The sequence below is a fragment of the Geospiza fortis genome, unplaced genomic scaffold, assembly GCF_000277835.1.
Source record: "Geospiza fortis unplaced genomic scaffold, GeoFor_1.0 scaffold112, whole genome shotgun sequence".
Classification (NCBI taxonomy): Eukaryota; Metazoa; Chordata; class Aves; order Passeriformes; family Thraupidae; genus Geospiza; species Geospiza fortis.
The window spans coordinates 19,740,258-19,747,406 of NW_005054298.1; the positions used below are offsets into that span (position 1 = coordinate 19,740,258).

At 40.6% G+C, this 7,149-nt stretch overlaps 1 protein-coding gene across 2 annotated transcripts in view; it reads right to left on the bottom strand.

The window, feature by feature from the left end:
* CHN1 (chimerin 1) overlaps positions 1 to 7,113 on the bottom strand; it is a 90,100-nt gene extending 82,987 nt beyond the window's left edge. For both annotated transcript variants that reach the window (XM_005415870.3, XM_031059059.1), the window contains exon 1: positions 7,020 to 7,113. The gene's annotated coding sequence lies outside the window, so the exon portion shown is untranslated. The remainder of the gene's footprint in view (positions 1 to 7,019) is intronic.
* Positions 7,114 to 7,149: the final 36 nt, after the last annotated feature.

The window sequence follows — 7,149 nt, forward strand, 5'->3', positions numbered from 1 at the left end:
GCCCAGATGCCATGCAATTACCAAGTCCTGGCTACATTGTTAAATGCTTTAGAAGACCAAATATTTCTGAGACTTTAAATGGTACTTTTCCTTGTTTCAACACAGACTCAAAAAAGCAACATCTAGAAGGTTTTTAACTTTCTGCCATCATTTGTGAAGATGCACAAGCCAGATACAATCCATGGCACTGAAAGAATAACCAAGCCAGGTGATGATTTTATGAGAGAGGAGGAAGAATCTCATCTTCTGCTAATAACTACAGAAGAGCCCTTGGGCCATGTCTCGGGTGTGTTTTATTTCCTTGTGAAGACATTTGTGTGCAGAATTGTACAATCTCTGTCCACAGGGTGGAGCAGCTCAGTAGCCTGAGCTGTGCATGCTACACCCCACGTTCAGAAAAAACTGAATTGTCCAACAATGCTCGTTCAGCTTAGACTGCACAGAGCAGTTACCCATGTCTGCACCCTGGGGGATCCTGATTAATCTGCCTTTATTCAACAAAAATAGCACAGTCTTCCAAAAAGCTTGTGCTTTGAGTTTACTATTAGAGCAGTATTTAAATTATGAATATAGTACTGCCACTGTGAGTACACACAATCTTTTCTGGACACTGAGATGTGCTTTCTGTCAATGGAAAACTTTTTGTACAGCTGAAAAAACAGGTAAGACCTCTTGAAGAGAATTAGTGACAGAATAAAGTCCCAAAACCTGACAAAACAAAAAGACAACTGAGTCCAAAACAAACAGAAGAAACTCCACATTTACACCTGAAACATCAGCCCTTGGCCAATGTGAAGTGTGCATCAGGAAACCTTCCTAGATCCTCCCATTCAGAGTGTCTTTCACATCATCAGATGAGATTCTGTGTTACACAGACTGTCTCCATTCTTAGTGGATCTGCTGGTGTCAAGGAGGAAAGGGACGCAATTGTTCAATGATCAGCCTAAGCTGATGATAGCATAAGAGAATCTTCTTCGAGAAAATTTAAAAATCTCACCTTAATTCATTACTTGAGCACACAATTTGACATGTCCTTTTCAGTTTCAGCAACAATCCTCAAACTACTGATTTCTTTAGATTCTTATTCTAATACTTTTAGTTGAAAGGGAACACAATTTCATACTAGCCACTGTGTGAAGCACACTTCTAAGCACTAAGCTGACAAGCCATGACTCAAGTTTTTACATGCTTGTCTATACTGTTAGTGTCACTTCTCTGGTATTTTGATCAATTTATACCAATTTACTAGTTAATAGATCCTATACAGGTTTTTTCTTTTGATTGCATTGCTGGCAAAACCTTTTCAAGCCTGCTCTCCATATTTGTTTCATTAGGTTCTATAAATCATGAAAGGTTAGCACAGCACCTAAGAGAAAATGTTCTTACAACTCTCAGCAGCTGGACATTTCTCCTCCCAGACACATGAATGGGAGTTGGAAAGTCTAGTTTCTCTCTAAAATGGTTTCAATTTTTAACAAATCACCTTAATTTCTAAATGTTTAAAAAACTCCAAACCTAAACATTGTACTAATATCCCTAAATAGTTTCATCTAATTAGACTATTTGTAGTTCCCATTGTGACTAGATGTTGAATTGCTTAAATGCCCTGTAAAATTAGCTTGGTATCAGTCAGTATTGAATGAACCCAAGTATTTTAAGTAAGGGCTAACCACTTCAAGAGTATCTGTTGCAACCAGGTTAAAAACATCACTTTGAATTCACTGCTTTTCTGCTCAAAAAGACCTAGCACAGGCAGTGCCACATGGGATATGTATTCACTTTGTTGCTCACCTTATGCTCTTTAAACAGTTTTCAAAGTTTTTCACTTCATTTTTGGCCTAGAAGCATCCATGATAGATATCAGTCCTATCAGTCTACATTTATGTTCCCTGTAGTGACAAAAACCCTACTATAAATGTCCCAATTCCATGAACAAGCTTCCATTACCTACTTCAGTTAAGGAACATACTCAGAGACCACTTTCCTGGTACAACTGGACTCTTTAATTAAGGGGCTCTGTCAATAAACTTTACAATCACAGGTAGCCACAAGTTTTAAGCATAGCTCAGGGCCAAATATAGAGAAAATATAGAGAAGAACTCGAATAGTAGATCTGTTTATTTCCTGCTCTTAGAAGGCTCTGCACACAAGACAAGAAATGAGCAGATTAATTTTTGAGTATTTCCTATCCTACAGAAAATCTGCAGCATTACCTGTTGTGAGCCATTTATTAGAGGAGCACTTATGTTCTCTGTACCTGTGCCAACCAAGCACTCTAAAAATTAATGCCCTTTCCCAAGCAAAGAAAACATTTATTTAGAGAAAAATTTCTCTCATTAAGAATGACACATTAGAAAATACGTGCTTGAACTAAAATAAGTATATCCTACCTTTTGAAGAAGCCATGAGCCAGTAAGCACAGTTTGCATGGAGAACACTAATCACAGATGCATAGAACTTGAAACAGTAATTTCTTAATTATTATTTCAAGTATGGAAGAACTTATTTCAAAAGGTTCACTTCATACCCATAGTAGAAAACAGTCATAGAAAATTCATTCTGTGAAGGACGACATCAGAGCTCACAGCCGTGGAAGCAATTCTGCTAAGTGGGCAAATTACTACTTATGAGCTCTTTCAGAAATGCATGGACACCTGAAACAGAAGGATCATTGGCTTCTCAGTCCCTGCCCTTTCTGCCTGTAGCAGTGTATTGCTTGTTTCTTTTCTGGTATTTTCCCTAAAGACTTCTCTAAAAACTGCTCTTTTTCATAATCTCCTTATAAAACCGTATCTGTCATGCTGACTACAGCTCTGTCTCTAATCCCATTCAGCTGTAGCCACTCATCAGAGTGCAAGCACTTTGAAGATTAAAAGAGAATTGCTTCGTTTCTCATTTCTTAACCACCAATACTCAGGGATGAGTTTTTATCCATTGGCAGGCTCCGAGCAAGAAGGCAAGAGCATGGATAACTAATGACATATATGTCCATGAAGATCTCTCCTGGCTGTTTTGAAATGTCTTCCTTTGTTCACACAAGAGGGTTGATAAGCAAATAAATGAACAGGAAGGGAATTAATAAAAGACAAGGACAACTCGCAAGAACTAAACATAACAAAACTATTTTTCTTTTAAAGTACAATGTTGACTTTCTTTAAACACTTTTCAGGATATTCAAAGACACAAGCAAACAGTGGGATAACTTAATACTTCCCCTCCTTTTCCCTCTATGTTGTTTGTTATCTTTCCAATAGTTGAGTCATCCAAGTGGAACGACAGCATGCACCTCAGCCCTGTCACTGTGCAATCTCACATCTTAGGGTATTAACAGATGGCTTTAGGAAGTCTAGCCATAGGAATGTGACTGATTGCTCTTCCTGTCACTAGGAAGCTGCTACCCTGCAGGGACTCAGCACAGCAGGACTGGTGGGCATCCCTGAGCCACCTCTGCCAAACCAGGCAAGTGGCTTCAGCCCAAAGGCTGGGCATGCAGCCACCAGACTGTGCTGAGATGGCAGAGAATGGCTCATACACCATTCCAGCTGCTGCATCAGGCAGCAAGAAACAGTCAGAGAGAAAAAGGAGGCTACACCTATAATCACCACAACCTTCTGTAAGGCAACAGGACTGTGCTGTAGGAGGAAAAGCAGTAATAGAACTGGACATCTGCTCAAGTTCCAGACATTTACACACACTGCACGTGAAAATGCACACTTTGTGTGGAATAAGATGAATTTAAAACCCCTACTGACTCTTAACAAGCAATTCACATGGATACCAAACCTATTGCATCTATTACTTGCAACAAACAAAAGGATCAGACAGCAACTTTTTTCTGCTTCTCAGAGAAATTGACTGTTTTCCAGTCCTTTGCTCATGCAGTCCTTGTGCAGGACGTGCTTTCCACTTAGATCAAACTTCCATTCCAAGTGCTTGGCCACTGGAACACAAACTGAATGTACTGGTGAAACCCTGCTTTGGCTGGCACCATGACAAGGCATGGCACATACGGGTGACCACCTATGGTCACAACAGGCTATTTCTGCCTTTGTGATGTTATCACACAGTCATTGAATATCCTGAGTTGGATCCCAAAAGGATCTTGGAGCCCAAGTTCTGGCCCTGAACAGGCCAGAATCACAGTGTACATCTGTGAGTGTTAACCCTGTGTAACCATGAACCCTGCTGGGGTGACACATTGCCTGAAGTAGCCAGCATGACTGAGGTAACAGAGGTGTATCTCCAGCTAACAACTTCCAGGCTCTCCCACTGCTGACTAATTCCAACAGGGGCTGCTCTTCCTCTTCCCATCTGTGGGGCAGCTGAACTCCTCTTTCCCATGACCCACATCACAGACTCATCATCTGTACCAGGGGAACACAGGCAGCCCCCTACACAGCTTCCATACAGCCAGCTGTCAGCACAGGGTATCTTGGAAGGGCATGAGTGAGAGACAATGACAAGATGAAGAAAAGAATTTCAAAATAACTAAAACTGATAAAGTGAAGGGTCTTAATGTTTTTCCTCCCTTGTACTTTATTGCTGCATCATAATCTTGCCAAGAGGCTGTAACTGAAAAGGGGTAAATCAGGAACCCCTTAGGCTTTTTGTGGTTTTCTGCAGAAAAATGCTGTTGATACATCATTAATACTAGAAACTCTTTTGACAACCAACTTTCCCAAGAGTCTCAAGCTGCCACCCAAAGGTGTGAACTGCAGGCAGTGCTCCTGTGGCAATGTGGGCTGCTCTGAGGACAATGGCAAAGGGCAGCCTCCAACAGGATCTGACTTTCACCCTCCTGATAAGTGCGTCCTTGCTAACCCAGGATCTGCAACAACGTCAGCCTGGTCTCCAGACTGTCCCCTTCTAGCAGGGTCTTTGCCCTATGCACTGAACAAGCCATAAAACACTCCCTGGAGCATGTTATGACATTGCCCAACCCTCTCCTCTCCCTTGCTGTGCACATACAAGTACATACCGATTGAAAGGGACCCAGGAAACTTGGAGAATTTCCTCCCCCACCAAAGTTGACATGGCAATTTATGTCAAATGCTTTTGGAGCACAACTTATTAGAAGCAGCCTGAGAATGGTGAAACTTGGTTCAGTGTGATATATCATTATGGGCTAGAGAAAATAAAAATGCAATATTGAGCTCAGAGTTTACGTGAGTGAGCAGAACCAAAGAAACCACTCCCCTAAGACCTGTTTGCTCAGGACAATTTTACTGATATAAGATAGATGTAAATTTAAAATGGTACAGTTACAGCTGCTTAATGCCTTTAAACAGATAAATTAATTCAGACATTTAATTTGCCTTTCAGATTTGCTGATATTGCTTTGGTAGGGGGTTACGTTGAAATAAACAAAACCTCCCTCTTTTGTGGGTTATATTTTTAAGGATTTACTATGGGTAGCTCCAGTGCAATAACTGAAAATGTAACTATCCATCAGCAGCCAACATTTATAGTAAAGGCTGAACACTGTTCCTGAAGCTCAAAGCAAGCATGCTGTAGTCTGTCTTTGTTATGTGCTGAGACAAAGTGTGGCAAGCCACCCCAGCTCAGAGGACTCACAGCAAAACAGTAAGCTGTGCTAGCTCAACCATAAATTAATCACAACCACATCTGCAAAGATATTGCACTCACATACACTTCTGCATTCACACAACTTACACTCTTGCATTCATAGTTTAAGACATACTGTAAAGCTTTTACATTTGTGAAAGGCATCACATTCATTTGTTTATGCATATGAGCCATATTTGTTGCACTGTTTTATTGTCACTTTTTTTTTCTTAAAAGGGTGCAATTCTGAGGTTTTACCCTCAGCAAGATAATGTTTAAAAACTAGACAGACACAGCAGAGCATCCTACTCTACCTCCTCTTGACTCATTATCTTTTACATGTATCAATGACATTTACTGTAACAACAGATGTGATAACACACAAAACCACCAAGTTACTTTGTAATGCAAATTTGTATTAATAGAATATGTCATGCAGTCAATCAAACACATACAAATTGGAAAAGAATCACATAAGTTAAAAAAAAGGTACCTGATATTGGAATGCCACTTTCTTTAAATGTTAAAATTAAAATATTCTTCATTTTTGCAGACAAAGATTATAATGACACTCAGCATGGAGAATGTGTGTATTTCAGCCTAAAAACTTTTTTTCTGTTAGGGAAAATGACAATATTTACCTTCAGTGCCAATGTAACAAACTATATATTTTCAAACCATCAAATTCAAAATGATACAATGTAACATAAACAGCGGGTTTTTTTTTCCAAAACAGCCAATCTGCCATTTGATCTCTGTGTTCACTTTCACTTCTAAGTTGAAGAGCTTGATCCTCACCCCACGCCTGACAATCTGCAGGGCCCCCCTACCTGCAGCTCCTGAAGTCCCGTGAAGTCAGTGCCGAGATCAGACATATAACAACAGAGATGGTTTACTTTGACCTATGAACCCTTCGCATCCTGAAGAACTCGAGCAGGAAATATAAATATGGGAGACAGCGCTGTAGCTAAATCCAACACAGCATAGATTTTATTTGCAGGGAGCTATCTTGCAACGTGTGCTAAACTTCTTCTTAGATGGGGTTCAATACGCAGAATAATATAACAGGCGTCAATTTTTAAGAAACCCAAAAAAACTGGTTTTAGTCTTTTAAGAAATTGTACCAGTCCAAGATCAGGAAATCAGTGAAAGCAAGCCATCTGTTTACATATGAAATGAAATCCACAGCCCAAACACAATGAACAGACTTGACATCCTCTATTCACTAGAAATCACTTGTGGTGCACGAGCTTCTTCCAAGAAAGGGTATCCCGATTATCCTGTTAACTCTGTACTGACCTTAGTTGTACTAATTTCTGTTTTCCTTTCATTGCTGCATTTACCTAATGCTGCCAGACACAATTTGAAGCCTTTTTGTTTGTTTGCCTGCCGTAAAATCGCGCACGTTAAGCACAAGCAAGCCTAATTTAATAACGTTACTTGGCAGAACCCACATGTTCAACAGTTTAAACTAGAGTTTTCTCCAGCCGGTTCTCACCACGCCGTCCCCGGCTGTGGAGCACGGCCGGAGCAGCGCTCCCCGAGCCTCCTTTGCCGGGCTGGCCGCGGCAGGGAGGCACCCGC